This window comes from Canis lupus, chromosome 7 (assembly GCF_003254725.2).
Source record: "Canis lupus dingo isolate Sandy chromosome 7, ASM325472v2, whole genome shotgun sequence".
NCBI classification, from domain to species: domain Eukaryota; kingdom Metazoa; phylum Chordata; class Mammalia; order Carnivora; family Canidae; genus Canis; species Canis lupus.
Window position 1 is genome coordinate 58,373,746 of NC_064249.1, and position 23,774 is coordinate 58,397,519.

Here is a 23,774-nt window from a genome sequence, read left to right on the forward strand (position 1 = left end):
CGTTCATTCATTTAACCTACAATGTGCTCCATCAGTGTTAGGAAACTTTTTAACCAAATAGGTCTGGACCCAAGACCCCACAGTCATATTTTTACTTAGTCCTACCTCATTTTCTGACCCCCTCACTGATGGAAATTGTCCTTCTAATCCCCTGGAATTTTCATTAATTTAAATGAGTTCACTTTCTGAGTTATTGCTTTTTTATTGCCAAAAATATCTTTTGCAATTACCTCTTCTTTTAGAAAGAAGGTTTTTTGTGTGTTTTATAAGATTAACTCCTGATACTCACTGACTGCATCTTTATTCTATATGACAAAAATATTCATTAATCAGGCTGTCAAAGGATGTGATTTTCATAGCACAGTAAGTGCTTTTCCACTGTCTGACTTCTGAAATATGGAGGCTGCATTGTAGAATGACCCAAGCCATATCTGGTGTCATGATATTAATCACTATAAGAGGTAGAGCCCGCAAAATCACAATTTGAAGATAAGCCTGTTTGGGGGACAATTTGCTATTCAGACTTCGTGTGCACCCTGAGAGTAATTTTTATTGCACACTGTGACAATAACACATTCATAATATAAGACAGAAATGAACTTGGCCTCAGTGTTTAGGGCAGCAATTCACAACTAGCTATGGTATTAGCGCCTTAGGCTAGGAACAATTTTAACACAAGGTATGAGTTTGAATTGGAGCTTGCTAATTCCATCAGGTTCCTGCTGTCTCCTATTAGAAGCAATTTGTTTATTTTGCTCAAAACTTTCTAGAATTGCTGTAAATGTTTTTGTGATAAACAGGAGATGAATCCAGAATAAGCAAAAGCTTCAATGAAGAAATAAAGCTGTTTTAAAGAGACAAGAGTTCCTGACCTAACAAACCTTGAGTGGCATCTTTTAAAAATAATAATTCAAACTCATGATTTATACGAAACTTCTAATGTATCAGTCTGGGCCCTAGAAAGGAACTGTATCCAACTCAGATGGCTCCAGAGATTTTATTTTATTATTTTTTAAAGATTTTATTTATTTATGCATGAGACACACACACACACACACACACACACACAGAGAGAGAGAGAGAGAGAGAGAGAGAGAGATACAGGCAGAGGGAGAAGCAGGCTCCATGTAGGGAGCCTGATGTAGGACTCAATCCTGGGACTCCAGGATCATGCCCTGGGCCAAAGGCAGGCACTAAACCGCTGAGCCACCCAGGGATCCCCAGCTCCAGAGATTTTAATTGCAGGGGCTACTTACAAAAGCATGGACAGGGTTAAGGAATAGAAAAAGAACAGTATACACTGGAGACTATCAACAGCAATGGGAAGCTATTGACAACTTTAGGTTGGAAAGCACAGAGATAGGTCCCTTGGACCTAAGAGTCAAGAACCAGGGTGACCTGCAGGAATTACAGTCATGGGTACGGAGAACAAATGTTGCAACTACTGCCCAAGCAGAGGCAGCAGGGAAGAGTTAACACAGCCTCTTTCCCTTTTGGCTCTTCCTTGTCTCCCAATGAGCACTTGGGGGAGAGGGGAGAAGAAGGAAAAGTGAATTAGGAGGGTAAGGCAAGTCATAGTGCCAGAGAATATCAGCACAGTTCAGTGTCAGTTGAGCACTTCAAACTCCAAAGTTGTCTCTTTAGTATGATATTCTAACTCTTTCGGGATGCTCTTTGAAATAACTCTTGAATGAAAACAGTTTCTTTTCTTTTTTAAGATATTTATTTATTTATTTATTTATTTATTTATTTATTTATTTATTTAAGAGACAGCAACAGAGAGCATAAGTAGAGAGAATAGAGAGAAGCAGGCTCCTCACTGACAGGGAGCTAATGCGGGGCTCAATCCCAGGGCCCTGGGATAATGACCTGAGCCAAAGGCAAATTTTTACCCAACTGAGCCAACCCATGATGCCCCGTTAAATAAATAATCTTTTAAAAAATGTTAGCCCACTAGCTTCATTTTTTATTTTCATCACAGTAAGAAATCACTCTCTTGAAGATGTCTAAGGTTTAAAATGGCACATTTAAGGGACTTGTCTGAGGTTTTATATCTTGACCTTTCATAGTATTTGATATTGATTCATCTTGATGCTACTGATTACCTATTAATTAAAGTGTCCTTAATATACTCTTACTCAATAGCCCACTCTACTCTCACTCCTCCTCTTATTTTTTTTCTCTCCTATTTCTTATAATGTAAGCTTTCCTGAGGGTTATGGACCATATCTTTTATTCTATTTCTTTGAGTAGCAAGTATGATTTTCTACGTATAATGCTGGAATTTAAGGAATGTTACATTTTCATTTCAAAAGCAAAATCTTTGTCATTTTCCTCTTTTGCTTCCCATGGATTATACTATGTTCAAGAGTTTATGTGTTGTTAGAAAACTGGGGGAGAGGGGAAAGCCAGATCTTGATTTGTAGAAGGGGACCAACTTTGCTTTTGTATGCTCAGCTGCATGAAGCTGAATGCTTTGATCCTGGAGGACTCAGGAATGGCCCTCACAGTGGTCCACTCCCTGACTCATCTGCGACATGGCACTGATTCTAGGCTTTGGGGCTTAATGTGTCCCATTCACAAACGTCATACACCAATCCTACTCTTGGATATGTTTAAGTAGGTTTGGGTCTCTTTCTTGGCCAGGAAGTTCTCTGCTTCCCTTTTGTGCCCTTTGCAGTATCCTCTCTACTCACTTGGATAAGAATTCTACACTTAACTCCCTGTACTAACCACCTGTTTCCTCCAATACCAACCACATTTTCCATAACTGAATGTACATCTTTTCCCTTTATGTCTCTCTGTTTAGAATACCACCCAGGCCCAAATGTAAACTTCTATGACAATATGTTTCTTTTCTAATTTTTTTTTCTGTTTGACTTCAACGTCTATCTCAATATCTGATGTGTAATATTCATTATAAAAAACTATTCAATAAATAAATGAATTCATGGATTTCCATATTAATTTTGATGTCTTTTCTTTCTTGTCCCACAAATATAATAGTTTTAAATGATTTTGTGATCTTTCAAATGTATTAGTGTTCTCACTACTTCAATCAAAATTTACACTCTTATTAAATTTCAATTTCATTATTGCAAAACCTTCCACTACTACTGATTATGATTTTTTTCTAATCTTGTAACTTCTACTCAAAGAATATGGATTAATTTTCCAAGACTGTAGGTCAAAATGCCAATCCTGTAATTATCCAAAACAAAGAAACAAAAAGCTAGAAAATTGCACACAAAATTTTAACTAACATTAAATAAAATCACAGATTATTCTTATAATTTTTGTCAGCATTTTAAAAATTGGTTTTTACCAGTCAATTGGTCATTCAAGGGAGTAAACAAATTCAGTATGTTGAGAGTAGAAAAAAATAGATCATAGACAAGCATCAAAAATAACATACTTTATTTGGGAATTGATTAAAAGCTAGTTTATAATGATTCAATTAATATATTCTTATTTTCTCCCTTGGTAATAAATCTTTTATTAAAGCTATGAGGCAAAAGCTGTTTTTTTTCCCTTTATGCCTCAATATCTGTTAGAACACAGATCATAGTGCCTGGTATAGTTCTGAGAGTTGTTTAGATATTAAGAATACAGCCAAGTTCCCTGACTTCATGGACCTTTATTAAGTGAGAGAAAACAAACATTAAACATTAAACAAACAAATTAAATGAAACACTTCAGGTAGTAATAAAGAAGAAAGACTCATGTGATAGTGTATGCTGGGGAGGCAGTTTAGACTGGTCAGGAAGGACTTTTCTGAATATGAAACTAAAGCTGAGATGTAAGATTATGAAAGGAAGCCAGTCACGTAAAATCTGGGGCATGAAAATCTAAAGAAAATGTTGCTATAAAGGGTTTATAATTCAGCTCCTTAGTGTAGTAAAAATAAAAGTAATGATTTTGGATAGAATGACTAGTGCAAAGGCCCTGGAGTGGCAACAACCTTGGCGTGTTAAAGGAGCAGACTTTCATTGTACCGTATGTATAGAGAAGAAGATAGATACATAGATACAAGAAGAGAGAGGAGAGAGACTAGAAGCTGTGTCTTGAGAGAGAGATTGGGGGGGGAGTGACTGGACATGTAGGAGTTTCGAGACTATGGTACAAAATAATTATTCCAAGTGATGAAGATTGAAGATCCTCAGAGGATTTTAAGCAAAAGATTGGTATGTTTATGCTGCAGAGCATCACTGGCTATTGTTTGAATACTAGATTATAGAAAGACAAGAAAAGAAGCAGAGCAATCAATGTGGACATTATGGCAGTTGTCTAGGAAAAACAACAAAGTGGTCTGTTCTTACATCTCAGAACAAAACTTGGGAGTTGGTTTCAACACTGGAGTTAAGTAATACACCGAAGTTTGTCAGAAATATCAGTTTTTAGAGAAATGTTGTTGGTTTGGGACCAATAAGCATAATTTTTCACTTTGTGTATTGAGATGTCTGGGGACTTAAAAAAAGAAGGAAGAAGGATTAAAAGGTCCAGTGAAAATGCCTTACAAAACTTATCTGGGGGAATTTTATGCTTTCATAACTTTGGCTTTGTTCCCAGCCCTGATTTATTTATGTGGTGCTAAAATATTTGGATTAAAAATTATATTATTAACTCAATGTTTTCATAAATTATGTCAAACATAACCTTAAATATTAAATACAAACATAAAAATATATTAATATCCATTTAGTGAAATCTGCAAGTTTAACACAAAATACTCCACTAATGGAATAACTTTTAACAGTTTTTAGGAACTTTTGCTTGAGAATACAATGATTTCATTTGAAATGATATTAAATATAGTCAAAATATATCAAATTGTCAAGTTTTTTACTTCTCTAAAGTATTGATTTTGTGCTTTGTTTTATAAAGTCCTATATCTTCTTTATAGCCTATAAATATTTTCAAAAGAACCAAGGTGAACACCTTCCTATGGCTTATTTTTCTCTCACTTAAAAGAAAATCACTTTGTGATATTTTTCATTCTTCTTCCTTTGACCTTGACTTGTCATTCCTGAGAATTAATGGAACTCAGTCAGCTGAACTTTTCTCAATTCACATTTCACATTTCTCTACTTCGGGTTTCTTGACAAACACAGAAGTTACATGATTTATTTGAAAGGGAAAAAATGATCTCACACGTGGCATACATAACTACATGTTGAAAAACAACAACAACAAAAAGCCTAGGAAAGAACAAAATACATAATAGGTCACACTGATCAATGACAGTGAAGAATTACTATAGGGATTTCTGACCCTCACAGGTCTCCACACAGCTTTCGGACCCAAGCTTTGATTGAGGATTAGGAAGCTACTTGTAATTTAAGGCTGCCAGTGCATCTCCCAGCCCTACTCCTCTTTTCTGGTTCCAACCGGGGAGTTGGAGAGAGGCTTTGGGAGCTCAACCAGCTTCCTTCATTTTCCAACGAGAAACACGAGGCCCAACATGCTGAGCAGTACATGCAGAAGTCGGGTGTGGTAGGTGGGTTACTCTGGGAAGCAGATACTAAGAAGGTAACTAGTGTGTAGGAAATTTACTGGGAAGTGCCCCTCAAATCAGCATGCCTGAGCGAATGAAGAAAACCCAATTAGATAGAGAGGAAAGTCAAGCTGCAATAAGGTCACAACAAAGTCATCAACCGTAAGACCCTGGGTCTGAGAAGGCCTTGCAGACTGGGGCAAGGGAACTCCCATACACTTGTACCCACCAATCACTGGATACAGGGTATCCTTGAAAAAGTGGTTGAAGAGTATGATCTTAAGTAAGCTCTCTTTAGCCAAATGCAATCTCTGAAGGGGAGTGAGTGTTTCTATTTTATTTTGGCTGGTGGTGGCATCTGAGTGCTGTACCATCAGTCCATTAGATTGTGTCTCCTGATTCCTGGTTCTGTGTTGCTAGTCTGCTGGAATGTCCTAGATGTAGAACTTCGTTCAGATCATGACATGTAATAAGCACCCAATAAATATAAGTCTCCTCCTGCCCTATTCCCTACTTCCATCTACTACTTTGGGTTAAGACATATCTTGGAACCATCTTCTAAATGATATTTTGCTTGAATGTTGGCCATTTAAGCCCTGAGTGGCTCCAACATGATAGTAGTAAGTATATTAGTGAGGCCTAGGAAGGGCCAAGTGTGTGGGAGCTATATGGGAACTGGATATGGCCTTGGACATCTGAAAATTAGGTGTAGGCACAGAAACATAGTCTCTTCCCTGGAATTTTGAAAAGGACAGTTCTTGGACATATCAGAAGTGTCTCTGCACAATGTGAAGATCTTGAAGTAGTGAGAACAGGCTCTGTACTCACACATGTAGGTGTAAGAAATGCCTGTGGCCAAGGAGATGATCAACAAAGAAAGAGGGTTACTAGGGTGGGTTTCCTAGAAGAGGGACCACAGAGTGGGGGACCTATCTGAAACCAGGACCACCCCTACAACGTCATCCTCAAAAGAAAATTTATAAAGAAAATAATCAGAACTCGATAGTAATTAGTTAACAATTGTAAGTAATCATTAGTTTTAAAAATAAGTTAAATTGAATTTAGCCTCTCCAAAAAAAAAAAAAAAAATGAATTTAGCCTCTCCAAATGCCTTCACTGCTTTGCATAGTTAGGCCAAAATAATCAGTGTATATATGCAGGGAGTAGTTGGAAAGAAGATGCTGCCACAGAAAATATGCCACTTTAGCTGGTCAGTATTGTTTCCAAGATGTCTAGCAGTGAATATCATTATACCACCAGGACAAAGAGGAAAACGTAAATCTCTCACATTGGGTGAGCTGCTGTCACAGGTCTAAAGCCAAGTTTAATATGTCTCCAGATATCTTCCTCTGACCATTCTTTTCGGGACTCACTGTAGTTTCTCTTCCCTCTAGCTCCCACGTGGGAATTTTAATTAAGGACTTTCACTGATATACCAGTCACATTGTGAGGTGCATTTCAGTTCAACATCTAGGATATGGCAAGTTTGGAGAGTCTGTATAACTTCTTAAGATGCAAAACCAAATATGCAAATCCATTATGAAAGAGAACCAAAAGATTTAAAGGGCCACTGAGAATGCTTCAGCTCACTGCAACACTGATGCAGTGATTCATCCACTTTCTCATCTCACACAACAAATAACATGGAGGAGGTAGGCAGTTCTATGATCAGTAAAGTGATTGAATAATATTAGTTCCCTCTATTGGCATCTCAGTTATTCCCTTGACTTTCTCTACTTCATGATGACAGGATAGCTGCCAGAGTGACAGATGTTGCACCCACATATTATGATATAAAATAGACAGGATACTTAATGACAAAATGAGTCTTTCTTTTGTCAAGGAGAAAGACTCTCCTCACATTTCATTTGCCACAGCTGAATCATACACCCATTTCTTCCTGCAGGGATGGCTACAAAAGTGTCTTTCAAAAGACAGCAAGTGAGTTTAAACTTACCACAGTGGACATTTTGCCATTGGGCCACAAATCAGTATCCTCTTTACAAATAAGAGGTGGGATGGTTAGGCAATTTACCATATTTTCCACATAAGTGAATCTTAAAATATAATAGGGTAATGAGTTCATGGGCATTAATTTCTTTCTACTATTGTCTGTATTAAAAACTGTCCATATAGAAAGTGGTAAATATTTTTTTCATTAAGTGATAGTAAACCTTAGAAAGTTTATCACATACTCAAAAATCAAAATAAAGTTTTACTATGCTCTTAACAAAACACAATGATATATAATAGCTAAGAAAGAAGGAAAAACATTCAAATGAGTTTCTTCCCCTTTGCTCTACATTTTTTGGTTATTTTTCTCATCATTTCAGGTCTTTTATCCATGTGGCTTCAGGTAGGAACTGGAAGCTTGTGTAGGAATCACAAGCATTTCTCATCTTGCTCCATTTTGACAGGAAAGTGTTCATAAAGGAGAAAAGGATTAAGTAATATTTCAAGAATATGGTAATGGCATTATAGATATGTAGAAGGAAAATAATTAGAAATGAAGTATAGTAGAGGGCCCAGAGCAAGGGGCCTGTGCGCCACCGTGGATTCAGACCTGTCTGCTCATACAGAGAGTACAGGAAGGTCAGGCACTATATTCATGAGAAAATCTAAGGTGCCCCCTCATGGACCTAATCACAAGAAATATTAAGAGTGTTCCACCTATTGAGCATTTATGAAACATTATGACTGGTATACTTTTTGGTAAGGAAGTCTAATTGAGGGCAAAAGAGGGTGACAAGACTAAACAAAACTTAGTTCAGGACAATGATTGGGCTCAGGATTGGTTATCTCTAAGTGGTATTCAATTTTTTTCTTTACTAGACCTCCTGAATATAGTCTAATATGTTGGATGAGAAAATCTCCATAAAGAAGCCATCTAATGAAGCTGTTGTATTATTACAAAGATGCATTAAATGTGAGAGCAAAGATGGGGGTCCTATATATATATTAAATATCTATGGTGCACCTGTGTGTGTAAAGATTGCATTTTTAATTTTTGTGTATTATATAAATTATGTAACTGTATATCACATATATGTGATTATATATACATATATACATTATGTGGTATAGTTATAGACTGTATATTCAATGTATACAATATTTAGTTTTCCTTATAGTTCTGCTAGCAAGCATATTTTTTTCTCTCAGTTGGCAGATAGGGAAACAGAGAAGGAATTAACATGTCCAAGTTTTATCAGCATACATCATATAAAGAATTATGACATGAACTGCACTTGTCACTAGGAGTGAATACAGAGCTAACCCTCAGGATAAATAGATGATTGAAACTATGAAGTGGGAGATGTGGCCATTCATGGTTATTCCCGATCACTTGACGAAAACCTGCCATTCATTTGAACCTTAAGGGAGAAGTTTAAATCAGCATGCCATTGATTCTGCTGCAGGGTCATGGTGTGTCTAAGACCCCAATACTTGATGAACAGTTATTAGGACTCAATGAACCCCCAGCTGTTGCAGTCTGAGGACAAAAGTATTACAGTAGATAATTGATGACGCATAGAAGCAGATGAAAAGGTGGTTCATTGTTGTGCCAGAAAGTACAAAAGTGTTAAAAAGCACCCAACACACTAATAGGGGTACATCCAAGGGGTACATGTACCATGTGGAAGAGCTTCCAATAGTCAATCCTAGAAGAATTTGAACAACAAAAGAAGTAACGTAGTACTGGATTACAATCTAAAGTATAAAATAAATACCCAGAGTCCAGACTGATGTAAATAAGTTAATAGCTGTACAAATAAATGGAGAAAAAGAGGCAGACCTCTCAAGAGAAGTATTTTAAATAATTTATGAAGCTACTCTGTTCTCAAGAGAGTGGACCAGAGCTTCCCACTCTTCAAAGATAGACTGCACATAATGACTTCCTGCCAAAGAGTACGGTATTGAAAGGGAGATGAAGGGCTAACTTTATAGTGGAGAAACCTGACAAACATTAACCTTTCCTGGTGCACAAGGTCAACATCGGCAGTGGTGTGTCATGTTGACAGTGTACCCTGGGTATAATGTAATGACAGCAAATGGCACTTTACCTCTGACGTCTTTCTCATATGATCCTAGTTTAATAATGAGACATTCCAATAGAAGAGCATCCTATGGAAAAAGTAAATGTTGTCTTCAAAACCACGAAACTCACTGAAAACAAGGTAAGTCTGAGAAACTTTCACTTCCAAAGGAAGTTTATAGAGACATGACCACTAAGTGCAATGTGGTGTCCTGGATGAGATGCTGGAACAGGAAAAGGACACAGGAAAAACGAATGCAATCAGAATAAAGTATTGGCTTTATTTAATGGTAATGTATCAATATAATTTTATTAATTGTGACAAATATACTAATGTAAGATGTTCATAATTGGGGAAACTGTGTGTTGAATATCTGAGAACTCCCTGTGCTGTCGTTACAACTTTGTGAAAATCTAAAAACTATTCTAGAATATAAAGTGCATTATCAAAAAAGACCATGAAAGTGTCTGTGGTATAATAGAAAAAAAATTAGGACATGCAATTATATATCTAGTATGAAAACTGCCTAAAAATAAAAACAGGTATTAGAAAATAAAACATAGGAATACAACAAAATTTTTGTAATAGCTGTGTTTAGATGGTATGACATGGTAATCCCCCCATAGCTGTTTGTAAGTTTTTAATGATATATACTCATTTCAAAATAAAAAGAAAATCAAGATGTTTCAAAAATCAAAGAACTAAGAAATGCATGTGTTTTAGATGTATAGAGCACTGTTCCTGGCAGTGTTCCTTTGATAAAACATACTTAAAGGAACACACAGGCAAAATCATCACAATAAAAATCAAAGTAAGAATAAATGAAAATACAATTATATTTCAGCTAATGCTTTTATTTAATAGCTACTTCATAGCATAATTTTCAGTTTTTGTGATAGATGGTCTTAGACTTTTTAAGAATTCTATTTGTGAGTACTCTTTGTAACATGTCCCTGAACTCATCCTGTATACAATGTTGAATGGTAGCTGCCGCAAGTTTCTGAAGCAAAAACGTCATCTTTCTTTATATGTTAATATTACATGTATACACAATTATAAGTGAGTTCATTTTAAACTAGATGTTGACATTCCTTATCTTCACTGCTTACACATCTTCATGCACATGAATGGTAGTTGTAAATGAGACTCAATAATTGTAGCCAAATATTGATAAAATCTTTAATTGCTATATTAGCTCTGATAGTAGACCACTTTTATGTGGTCTGTATACCACTATTTCTTAGAAATAGTATATAAACATAAAATCTCAGAAGCCTAATATTCTTTACCACAGAGGTTCATTATAGGTAGGAAGAAGCTCTTTGTAACTATATAACAGTACATCACCTAAATGAGTATGAGAAGGCATAGCTCAAATAAATATCAGAATGTTGGTATAAGTAATTAAAGACAGTTATTATTCACAAACACAATTAAAAAAACTTAAATAATTGATGACTAAGATACATGAACAGTCAACACATGAATTGAATCATTTAGATACAAGGTTGAATGAGGACTACCAAATTCATCTTTGTTACTTTCGCACCTTTTTATGTATTGAATATCCAAGAAATCTCAGCTCCAAGCTTACCTCAAGCTTTAGAAGCTCATGTGTGTTTTTATTTTTATTTTTTTTTAATTTTTATTTATTTATGATAGGCACACAGTGAGAGAGAGAGAGAGGCAGAGACACAGGCAGAGGGAGAAGCAGGCTCCATGCACCGGGAGCCCGACGTGGGATTCGATCCCGGGTCTCCAGGATTGCGCCCCGGGCCAAAGGCAGGCGCAAAACCGCAGCACCACCCAGGGATCCCATTTTAAATAAATGTGTGATTATCTCCATTAAAACCACTCCAGCATAATTATTTTAAATGCAATCTTTTTTTTTCTGGCCAAATTCATTTTATCACCTAGTGTATTGCCTTAATAATGTAATAATGAGCACCATCCTTGCTGCAATCAACAAGACCGTGCGTTGTGCTCTTTTTAATCAAAGATGTCGCAAATGAGAAAATTAGATACTGAGTATGAAAATGGATTGTTTTCATTAGAAAGCTATCGCCGACACTAATTAGATTGTGAATGCACAACTATATATCAAAGCATAGAAATACATGTCACAAAATTCGGCAATAACTGGCTGACCTTTGGGTCACTTTTTCAGCGGTCCAACCCTGGCCTTTGTAGAACACGCTCCTGAACTTGCAGCATGTAACTGATTGCCAGGTAGCTGCATGTAATGAAACAGCTGCTGGGACAACGTAAACTGTTTTCACCAGCCAGAGATGACAATCTCTTCAAGGCACTGAAAGCGCTAATGGGAACAATTCTGTTTACTTGCAGGAAGCAAGACTTCTTGCTTGAAGAGACTAATCAATCCTCTCATTTGATAGAAAATTTAATTGAAGACAACATCCAGAGGTAAAAAAAATATTGTTCAGCTAGCCACTTCTTGTGCCATTCTGTCAAATTAATTGGGAGTGTCCTCGCATTTTCATTGTTGAATTCACTTGGCAGAATCACTAAATTACATTAAAGTTGTTTAAGCATGAATTTTGTGAGAGGCAATCTTTTTAAATTTGAGCAGTATGTAGGAAGCATGAAACGGATATATTAGAGGGATAATTTCACAATTCTTTAACAATGCAATATAGCATCTACTTCCATCTGCCAGTGAGGTGTGAAGCTCACCTCATGCCCGTATCAGTAATATGGGTAATTTGTTTTCAAGCAAATATTTACCCTGAAGTTGATATGGACTGTTTATTAATCATTTTCTACTATGTTTTCTTGCCTCCTGTGAGAAGGGGTGTAGTGTTTTTACTGCTTTTGTACATGCCCAGTTATATTGTTAGCAGCATGGGTCAATAGATTACTAAGGCATGTTGTTTCGAGAATACAAAGAGAAAAAAGCAATATTGAGGAAAAAAAGCCTCTATACATCACACCATTCCAACACTTTGTAGCACCTTTTCCGGGACTGTAAACTGTCCCCATGTAATCTTCTCCTAGTGTGGCTGCCATACTTTTAGACTCTACCTATTGACAATTGGGCAATACGCTTTCTGAGTGTCTAACATACATAGGTGTGATGTTCCTTGTTGCTTATCTTCTATCAATGTGCTCACGAAAGAAACTGAGAGTCATGGAAGAGTCTCCTTGCTTTTTTTTTTTAAGATTTTATTTATTTATTCATGAGAGACAGAGAGAGAGAGACAGAGGAGAGAGAGAGAGAGAGGCAGAGACACAGGCAGAGGGAGAAGCAGGCTCCATGCAGGGAACCTGATGAGGGACTTGATCCTGGGTCTCCAGGATCAGGCCCTGGGCTGAAGGCGGCACTAAACTGCTGAGCCACCTGAGCTGCCCTCCTTGTGCTTTTAACTTCAGGTCCTGAATCATGTACCTCTGAAATATTTTTCAAATATGGCTGACAGTTAGTTAGTTTGTTTGTTGGACTTCAAAGCCGTGTTGTTTCACATACAGGGTATATACGCCACTAGCCTTTACACTGTTATCCCTAACTTCTTCACACTGCCGTTAAGTGACCTACCTCAAATTTACACCTGCATTTTAGAGTCATTTTGAAATGCTCTTTCCCATAGAGTGACTATAGGTATAATCTGAGCCCCCTAGCATGGTTTACAATGCCCTCCATTATCTGACTCCTATTTCCCTCTACCTCTGACCTTCATCCTCCAGCTCTCCCCATGAACCATTTCACTTAGTAGTTGAACATACACCAGTCTTTTGTTTGAATTCATTTCTTCCCCCATGTCCTCTGATCTATTGAAAATATACCACATCTCTACTCTCAGCTTTAAGTAGACCTCCACCTCTCAGGGCAGGCTTCTTGACACCCTGGACCTTCACAAACTGTTTACTTTTCCCAGGTTATAATGCCTTTGTTTTCCTCTATCACTGCCCTTATTACAGGTTATTTGTTTCCCTCACCAGTGAGTTTCTTAAAATGAGGACTACATCTTATTCATCATTATAGTCCTGATACTTACCATGGCACTGGACACACACCAGTGCTCATTAAATGTTCATGGATGGTTAAATGCATTGCAGTTGTAGAATGATATTTTGATCTGTGCCTTTTGTTTAAAATCTTGGTTTCAGGATGACCAGATAACTGCTCTCAATTAATAGTAAACTTTCTCCAAATAGGTCAGCAATCTTAACTGTAGTTAGAAAAATCCACTGTGGATGGTGCTCACTGCGCTGCAGTTATGTGATTGATGAAATGCTAAATGACATGGAAGATCTTGGGCTGAAGGGAACCTGGAGAATGCTATTTTACTTTTCTAGTCCTCACATTACATGAACATAAGTTAGAAGACAGAGGGTGTTGAATGAGCTACCTTATAATATCTGTTACACACTTAAAAGGTAGAAGTGAAAAAAATTAACTTTTTTTCTGAGCCAGTAGAAATCAATCTGCCAACAGCCTATGACGATTTTCTCTGGAGCCTTGGGTGCTAGAAAGAACAATGGCAGAATTCTGAAAATCTTAGAATAGTGCTTTTATATGGTTTTCTGTCAGCCTCTGTTGTTGGCTTCTAAGAGGACCAATAATCTCATCTTTATCTTCTTTTCAATCCCTTATCCACCATTATTCCATCCACAAGATTAGGAAGTGTTGAAGGAGAGAGGCCTGGTCTAAAACTGAAATTGGATACCAAATGGTCATTATCTCTTTTAGGGTTCCAAAGCTATAGGAATTCTCTCAGGATGAATGTAATTCACTCTCAGCAATTCCCCAAGCCCAAGAGAGTGATTTCAAGAAGAAGCTGTCTTTTGGGACCCAGGCACTTAGGAGATTGGTTCATTCCTTTCTCAGTTCCTGTGGTATAATAGCACAGAGGCCACTTATGCTTGTGAGTGGACCACTGGCTCTTCAACCTGGGATATCTGGACTAGATGAGGGCTATAGTGGCACTTAGAAAGAAGTACAATCTCCTTTCTGGAGTTCTGATTTTCAGGGTGCTTTCACAGAGCTCATTTTTTCCCTCCATATTATATTAGTGTCAGTGATCTTAGAGGAAAGGGAGCTCACTTAGACTTCCTGCTAATTTACCAAAAACACAGACTTTCACATGACTGAGGGTGAACGTGTGTGTGTGTGTGTGTGTGTGTGTAAAACCACACAATAGTAATGACTGCTTTTGTCAGGATTGATTTTCTGCTATATAGATTTTTCTTGTAGAAGATAACTAAAACCATTGTAGATGGTTGGACAAGAATGTGAATCTCAGTGGTCAGGATTCTGCTCCCTTGGCCAATCAGTACTGCCTATTGTTATTAATATTGTATATATTTACTGGATTTCTCTGTCTAGATATGCTTTAAGATGCAAAAAAGTGGGAGAAATATGACAAACTAGCCAAAATAAAACAGCTTCTATTTGTCAATGCACACTTAAAAGTATACCTGCACATGTCATTTATCCATGGAGCTCTCCTGGGAAGTTTTAAAGGTTACAATACAGTTGCTATCTAAATGTGCCTTGCCAGGCAGCCTGGGTGGCTCAGCGGTTTAGCGCCGCCTTCAGCCCGGGGTGTGATCCTGGAGACCCGGGATCAAGTCCCATGTTGGGCTCCTTGCATGGAGCCTGCTTCTCCCTCTGCCTGTGTCTCTGTGTGTCTCTCATGAATGAGTAAATAAAATATTTTTTAAAAATGTGCCTTGCCATGAATTATACCCGAGTGCTTGTGAACTCAAATGGCAATTATCATCTGTGGACTTTATTTGGTAATTAATCATATATAATCTTCTGATATCTGTTTGGTTCTTACCTTGAATTGTTACTTAAATATTTTATTGCCATTTAATTTTTCACCTGTTCTTCTATATTATCTTTCTAATGACGTTGTGATTCCTTAAGAACAAGGACAGAATTTTTCTTTTCTTTCTTTCCCTTTTTTTTTTTTTTTTTTGTATTCCATACTGTCAGACTCAGTTCTTTGGAATTGGGTAAGAACTCAATAAATATTTACCAATGAGTCTCTTATATGGTGTGTCTTGCTTCCACACTATTAGATTGAATCATGATATGGCAGAAAATGTTATATCTCCCAGGGTGCCTTTAAGACTCTAGCTCTGATTTCATCTTTCTCTTCAGCTTCTTTAATTTCCCAGCAAGACAAGTGCCCTGAGATTTTTATGTGCCTTGAAACACTGGAATATTATATACCAAACGATTACCACTGACAATTTCTGGGTAGAGTGTTCATAGATAGTTTTGACTATTTGTTTTATGATTTACTACACTTCCCAAAATTATTATGCATCAATTTTGAAATTATAAAAGATATTTTAATTTTTAAATGAATAAATGGTAATCATGGTTATTCTAGTTGTTTTACAAAGGGATAAATCAACTTAGCCTCTGCACTTAAGGGGTATTATATTATTGTTTTATTGAACTTTACAGTTGTCTTTTCTGTAGTCTCTTTGATTATGTTCTTTTAATGGTAGATATAGACTTTGCATTGTTATATAATAGACTGCTTAGCCTTTCTTGACATTAACAAACTAATCAGACTTGGCTCATTTCCTACCCCACTGAGAATATTTACAAAATTCTTTAGACTATTTTCATGAGGATTACATATAATTGCAAAGTCATTATATAAATTCCCATGATCTTGTTTTATGTATATAAAAATACAAATATGACTGATTTAATCAGTTTTATTCATTTCTAGTGCCACAAAAATAAGATGGTTTTTGGAATAGTATAGGAACACAATCTTTCTTTACTTTGTCACAACCCTTTTTCAGTAAATCTTTAAGTTTTGCAAAGAATTAATTTAGAATGTTCCGTGAACTAAAAACAGCCAAAGATATGCAAAAGATGGCATCTCTAGCCTTGAGGAGTTTACTCTCTATTAAAAAAAATATTTCATTGATTTATGTGGGAGAGAGAGAGAGCATAAGTGGGAGGGTGGAGGAAGGCTAGAGGGAGAGGAAGAAGCAGACTCCCTGCTGAGTAGGGAGCCTGACAAGGAGCTCAATCCCAGGACTCTGAAATCATGACCTGAGTGGAAATCAAGAGTCAGATGCTCAACCTACTCAAATGTCAGCCACTCAGGCACCCCAGGAGCTTACAGTCTTTTATAGACAAGACATATCCATGAAATATTTGGCCATATCTTAATTATATGGTTATTGAATCGATACATAAGGGACATCTGTTTAAAAGAGGTCTAAATTACCACCCTGCCTAAGGTACTAGCTTTTTTTGAAAATCTTTTTAATCTTAGAAATAAGAGGAGTAATTTTGATTCAGTTGCTTGGAAAAAAAACACAGAAGTTCTGCTATTAAACATGTAATGATCTTGACAACATAATTTTGGGTTAAATTGATATAGGCAAACATAGAACAAATGCATAAAAGAAAAAGGACATCAAATTAAGAGACAATAAATTATTATTTAAAAATAAAATCAAGGGTACATTATTTCAAGGAATAAGTCTTTGGCAAGATTTATTGGAATTGTGGATCTTGGAATTTTTAAATAAAAAGGAATGGTAGAGATTGATTAGTCCATTTGTTTTTTTCTTACAAAGAATGTAAGAATAAGGATAAGGAAGTTCAAGGTCATTCAGCTTTCAATATCTTTGTAAAGTGTTCTTTTTGAACATATATATTACCGTTGTTTTGATTTATCTGGGTTTTATATATAAGGCTATTTAATAAATAAATACATGTACCAAGTTTAAAAACTCAAATGTCATGGTAAGGCTTGTAACAAACTCAGCAATATCTTTTTCACATCTGCCTGTCCACCAGACATTTCTTATGATTTTAATTACATACTTATGTTAGTTCTTGATTTTCTCAAGTATCAACATGATTATGGACTTCCTATGCTCAAATTTGATTTTTTCCCCCCTTAGGCCACACACACATTTCCTGTCCCCCAACCTCTAATATGGTTATATAGATTTAGTTTAGATCAATATTCAGTTATTACATTATTCTGACTTTGCAAATAATATTCACAATTAAGCTACATAAAATGAAATGACTATATTTTCTTTCCTACTATAATTTATTTTTCCTAGAATTAATAACAGTTGCATGTGTTTGTGTGCTTGGTTTTCTAAGTGCCTACCACTAATTTATCCCTAAATGTCCATACAGAACTGTAAAACTCCTCCCCAAATATCGGGAGATGCAAAAAGGTATCATTTTATATTTTTCTTAGATTTTATGACAGAGCGATTGCATTAATTGCCTCAATTTTTCACACCGCCCATCACCCTATCTCCAAGCCCTTTGGCAGAGCTCTGGGCTTCGCCAGATGATTTGCATTGGCCTCTAGAAAAGTATCAAACTTGAGACAAAGAGCAGCTTGACGAAGTACTTGTTCATTTCTGCTTGCTCGCACAAGATTATTCTTTGGTTAGTTTGCTGTTAAGATATGAGAGAAGTATAAAGAAGAGCTGAGTTGTCTGCCAAGACCAATATAGCACAGTCAGCCCCTAGCCAACCTACTAGCAGATCACATGGATGAGCAAGTCTCGCCAAGGTCATTCTGGCCTCGCCCAGATATGCAGAACTGCTCAGCTGGTCTATAAACATATCAGAAATAATAAAATATTTTTTTAAGCAATCAAGTTTTGGGCTGGCTTTTACTCAACAATATTTAATCAACACACAGATATTCTTCCTGAAATATTTAGTCTTAATTAGTGACTCTTTAAGCCTGTTGTACAGCTACTAACCTGGGATGACCCGTTACCATCTTGGGAATTTCTTTTGCCTATCTCCTACTTTGGAGACCCTTTTCCCTGGGTCCCACACACTTTGTAGTTTTTATTGCTTCCTTTTTTCAATAGAGTACATGGTCCAATAGAATTTTAAGAATGCATAGTACATAGTTACAATTTTTTAAGACCTATCAAATTAGAAAATATTGTATTTTTCCTTTAGAATCAGTTCATAGTTTGATAAACAAAAATAGAGGTTAAAAATCATTATTCCCCAGAATTTTCAATATATTTTTCTCCTTTTAACTTCTAATGTTGCTATTTAAAATGTTTTTTACTATTTTGAAAGCTTTTCAGCTCTTATTTTCATTCCAAAATTCGGAAACTTTGTGGATGCTTTGCCAGAAGTTTTATTGAGTTTGGAATGCTTTGGCATGAGTTTTATTTTATTTATTGTGTAAAACACTTAAAGAGTTGCTACTATCTGGAAAATGATGATTTTAAGATCCATTTTTAAAAATGTATTATCCCTTTAATCATTTTTCCTTCTATATTTTCTCCCTCTGGAACCTCTAGTTCTAGTATGTCAACTCTTCTGAATTAAGCCTTTATTTTTACCCAGTTTTCCATCTTTTTATATATTATATTTTATTTTCTGTGAGAATTTTCAACATTCTATTTCAACATCCCCAGTGGATTTGAAAATATTACTGCCATATAACATTTAATTTCAAGAACTCTCTCTCTCTCTAAATATTTCTTTTAAAAAGCACTCTGCTCTGAATGGATGTGCATCTTCTTTTATGTCTCTGAAGACGTTAAAGTTTTGTGGTTTTTTTTTTTTTTAATTTTCCTCCTTCCGTTGTCCTTTTTCTCTGGAGTCCTTATTTTCTGTTTATTTTGTTAAGCTCCTGTGTTTCCTGTTGGAGGCACTGCTTGATTGCTTGATGATCTTTGAATGCTAACTCATATTTAGATTGACATAGTAAAAACAGATAGAAAACTGAATGCTTGAGTAGATCTTGCTGATGTGAGTTCCCTGAAAGTGATTCAGCCATGACTGGGCACAAACCTGTCAGTATCTGTGGGCGAGTTCTCTGGGGTTGGTTATTTTCCCCAGAGAAAACTCTTTTAATTATATGCCGGTAAATTATATATTGCTTCGTTGCTGAGCAAGACTGGGGTTTGGGGGTTTCAAGGAATTAGTACCCAAACTTGCCCTTGATTCATTTGTGGTTGGCAGATCCCCCTCTTTCCCTAGCTTCCCTCACCACCAGCTCCCAGCTCCAGCCTGTGTCATGGAATCCATATTTGCCCTTATACAACATTTCCATGGGGGAAAACTTGCTTTTTTGCCAAATGGGAGTGGGGCAATTTTGTGATTGAATGGACTCAAGAAGAGAATCTTGGGTATAACTGCACCTTATCATGACTTGCAATCAGGTATCATGGTTTCTTTTGTCCATCTCTTCAAAAATTCCCTCCTGCTTTCATCCCCCAGACTTTGGTTCTGTGCAGGGACTTGAAATGCCTTACCATAGTCACCTATTGTCCTTTAGTTTACTCTGACTTGCTAGTTCATTGCCATCTCTGTCTGTTTTCAACTTCCAAAATATGGAAGACATCTCACATTTCCTATCACCCTTTCCCCTTTCTTTGTCCCTCTGGGTCTATATGATAATTTAAAATTTTTTACTTTCATTTTTCTAGAATTTGGGGAAAGGGCGCATGTTTTCTTTCTTTTTTATAAATTTATTTTTTATTGGTGTTCAATTTACTAACATACAGAATAACCCCCAGTGCCCGTCACCCATTCACTCCCACCCCCCGCCCTCCTCCCCTTCTACCACCCCTAGTTCGTTTCCCAGAGTTAGCAGTCTTTACGTTCTGTCTCCCTTTCTGATATTTCCCACACATTTCTTCTCCCTTCCCTTATATTCCCTTTCACTATTATTTATATTCCCCAAATGAATGAGAACATACAATGTTTGTCCTTCTCCGACTGACTCACTTCACTCAGCATAATACCCTCCAGGTCCATCCACGTTGAAGCAAATGGTGGGTATTTGTCATTTCTAATAGCTGAGTAATATTCCATTGTATACATAAACCACATCTTCTTTATCCATTCATCTTTCGTTGGACACCGAGGCTCCTTCCACAGTTTGGCTATCGTGGCCATTGCTGATATATTTAATTTATAAAACCGAGTTAGTGACTTTAAACTTCAAAATATACAAAAAAATTCATATAATTGTAATATAACCTCTATTACTGTAGCTAAACAAAGTCAGACTAGAATGGCTCTTCAATATTTCTTGAAAATAGCTTAGACCTTAGGAATAGCAACAATTATTTAATTACAAAAATCAGAAAAATGCTAAATATTACTTTAAATGATGTGTTTTTGTGAGCCATAGGAACTATAGAATTAGATAAATGTTTCACATGTCCTTGAAAATTTGCATATTTTTAAGATGGATTAATTCTAGGAAAACAAATGTAGTAAAAACTTACTGCTAAACAGGGACAAATTTTCCCCCTCTGAAATATATGTTAGTTTGGCTCACATGTATATTTTCTAACAAGTTCAGGAACAGTGACTATTCTAACCAAGTATTATCTCTGTAAATAATGTTTTTTCAGAACCTAAGTTAATGAGGTAAGTCTTGGTTATTTGCTCATTAAAGTTCTAAAAATAGAGCGAGTGATAAATGTGGTGTCAGAATTTCCAGGCAAGGGGGAAACCTGGAAGGCTAACAGTGATCAATGCCAAAGTCCAACATCATGACACTGCATATTCATTTAACAAACCTCTTATCTGTTAATTACTATACTTCCCTGGATTAAGATGATTACACTTTCTGTGAGAAACCTGTGAAAAAATTGGACTTTTGTTTATGATCATTTGTCATTTGCTAGATTTTCTGCATGATCTGATATGGATTTCATTTTCCAAAACTATGAAGAGCTACCATTATAATTTCAAAGATAAAGGGAATAAACTCAGTAAAAATTTATTATGAAGAAAGATCTTAAGAAACACAATTCTTTTAGAAGAATTCAGTATAGTGATATTGGTGCAAGTGGATTTTGTTCTGCTGTGCTATCATGAGTTCTGTTCCCTTATTAAAAATGCACGCAACTCATAACCCATCTCCTCTGAATTCTATGTTCACTGAATATCTAGGTGTTATGAAATTAGCACTGTAATCAGCCAGTCCAGGCTTGAATACTTATTGTGTATTGGGTATAATGACCTTGAGAGAGCCAATTACTCTGACACTACAGACTCATCTGTAAAATGGGAACATTGTCACTCACCTCTGATAGAATGGAATCTGTGTGTAAAAGTGATTAAGCTGTGCAAGTAAGCAGAGTGCCCAGTGCCAGGCATGCTTCAGCTAATCTATTAATGTTGGCTTTCTTCCTAGAGTGACAAATGCATACATAAAAGATATACAAAGGTCATAACAATAAAAACTTTATAAACAAAATTTTTAACTGACCCGAATTAGAAATTCACATAATTCATTGTGTAATGAATTCAGTTCTTGAATCCATTTTTCTCATGGGGAGAGGGCAAGGGTTTTTTTTTTTTTTAATTTATTAGTATTTGAATCTGTTTTTCTCACTGCTTAGCAGAGGGATTGGGTATGTGTCAGGATCAGCTGGGAAATGTTTTCAAGCTTAATGCTACACTCTTAGAGCCAGATATTCTGATATATCAACATCTCATGTCAAAAATTCACAGTTTTAGGCCTATGAAACCCAATTCTTATTAAGAATTTCTGAAATCATATGTTAGGAATGTGAATTACTATAGAATCATAGTTGCTTTCAATTATGTTTGGATAAATGACAAAGTTCTTTCCGCTAATTTCATGATTTGTGACAGTAGGCAACTTCCTAATCTAAGTACTCAGGTACTCATTGTATGTCCCTTAGGACCATGAAACTGCAAGTTCTAAGTAGTTGTAATAGGGGCAGAAAGAAAACTAAAATGTTCCTTTAAAACTTGACATGGTAATAAATGAAAAATCATATTTATTTACAACATTCAGATAGTATCAAAATGTTAAAATAAATTCACTCCATTTTGTCAATCTGTAAATCACAGCATTTCTGAGTTAAAGATCATTTATTTTTATTGCTGCTGCTGCTACTACTACTACTATGAACAGTAGCACTACTGGAATATACTCAATGAGTTATTACTATGTATAAACTACTGTTCTATACAACTTTTCCTGCATAATTTCATCTAAGCTTTCCAACTGAAAGTTCCTTTTAAAAATAATCCAAGAAAAACAAAACAAAACAATAATAATCCAAGATACCAGTTGTGACCCACCTCATAGAACTATAAAGAAAGCATGTAATCCTTACTCCATGTAAAAATCTTTTAAATAGTTGAGGACAACTTTATGTCTCACTTTCCAGACTAGTATTTTTATTTTTTTCTGAAACGACGAGATTGTGATTCTCCTTTCTAGTTTGACAATTGCCCTCTTAGATTCCTCTACTGTCTCTGTTTTCCTCTTCGGAACTGAACCCAACACTCCTGTGTACAATAGCCAAGGGTTATCATATCCCTTGTGTTGGACTTAGCTCTACTCTTCAATCTAATGGCACATTACCTATTTTGATCTTTGTGCCACATACCTATCACATCATCCATATTATCTTTTTTTTCATCCATATTATCCTGCTTCATCTTATGCACAGCTGAAAATTGTTAGTAAAAATAAAAAAAATATGTCTAGATACATATTTTTAGGTGTGCATAGGTGGCTCAGTTGGTTGAGCAGCTGGCTTTTGGTTTCAGCTCAGGTCAGGATCACAGGTTCCTGAGATGGAGCCCCATGTCGAGTTCCCTACTGAGCGGGGAGTCTGCTTGAAGAGTTCTTTCTCTCCTTTTCCTTCCACCCTTCTCCCTAGTCATTCACAAGGGCAGGCTCACTGTCTCTCTCTTTCTCTCAAATAAATACATAAATGAATCTTTTAAAAGGAAAATATGTATTTTAATGTCCACATCTCAAAAATATATACAGTTAATTACCATTTATATAAACTTATAGAAGTGATGAGTGCTACATAAAATTCTTAAAATAAAATTCCAATTTATATTTTCTTTGAGGAATGTGACAGATACAGAAATTCAGATCCTTATTCATGCTATCACTGATTTCTTCTTGACTTCATTCAACTCTTAGTAAATTATAAGTGGGTTGAAATGTAGCTAGAAACATATCAATATAAGTAAAAGCATAGCCACAGAAAATTAAACATTGGTACTCTAGTTAACTTTACTAATGTGGGTAAAATTAAATGCCATTCTAATAAAATTCTTTAAGCATTTTTTAAAAAATCCAATATGCCCAAGTACAATGACAGGAAGTGATAGTGAACATTCTTGTAGCAAATCTATACACATAGGTGATAGACTTTGGTAGGGGGTCATTTGCATGGCTATGTGGATGTTAAAGGACACAGAAACTATTTAAAAACAATGTTTC